Source organism: Carlito syrichta, unplaced genomic scaffold (assembly GCF_000164805.1).
Source record: "Carlito syrichta isolate Samal-C Ts95f unplaced genomic scaffold, Tarsius_syrichta-2.0.1 Scaffold307756, whole genome shotgun sequence".
Classification (NCBI taxonomy): domain Eukaryota; kingdom Metazoa; phylum Chordata; class Mammalia; order Primates; family Tarsiidae; genus Carlito; species Carlito syrichta.
Genome location: NW_007251852.1, coordinates 91855 through 92843, shown reverse-complemented (window position 1 = coordinate 92843; position 989 = coordinate 91855).

Below are 989 nucleotides of genomic sequence, written 5' to 3'. Positions count from 1 at the left end.
GGTAAGGGTATGTGGTTGTGTATTTTACCATTCTCTCAACACATGACTGTTACCTATTAAGCTCACTGACATATAGGTGTGATCTGTGGTACCCCAAAGCAATTAAAATGGTGACATCAAAGATAACTAATCATAGATCACCATGGTGGATATAATGAAAAAGTTTGAATTATCATCAGAATTATCAAGATGTGACACAGAGACATGGAGTGGGCACAAACTGTTGGAAAAATGGTACCAATAATTTGCTCACTTCAGGGTTGCCACAGATCTTCAATTTGTATAAAATGCATTACCTTTGAAATCCAATTAAGTGAAGCATGCTTGCATCTAGTAAAGTATTTCATGAGGAGTAAATTGTGAACATGACAGCTATCCTATACTCTTTACATTCAAAGACTTTTCCCCCAGAATACTCTCTTTGAACTCTACAATGTTTTGTGTGACTACAAAACATTCCACATTCCTTAAAATTCAAAGCATTTCTCAGCAGTATTAATACTCTGATGTTGAGCAAATCTCAGGCCATGATGAAAGTTCTTCCCACATTCTTTTATACTCATAGGATTTCTCACCAATATTAGTTTTCTGGTGTTGAGTAAAATTTTCATACACAGTGAAGGCTTGTCCACACTCCTTATGTTTATAAAACTTCTGACAATTATTAATTTTCTGATGTTGAGTAAGTTGACTACTCACAGTAAAAGCTTTCCCACATTTTTTACATTCATAGTGTTTTAGACCTGTATGGATTCTCTGATGTGCATATAGAACTGAACTAAGTCTAAAGGCCTTCTCACATTCCTTACATTTATAGGGTTTCTCACCAGTATGAATTCTCTCATATTGTACAAGGTTGGAGCTGCAACTAAAGGTCTTTCCACATTCTTTACATTCATAGTGTTTCATACCAGTATGAGTTCTCTGATGTGCAGTAAAGACTGAACTAAGTCTACAAGTTTTTCCACATTCCTTACATTCATAGGGTT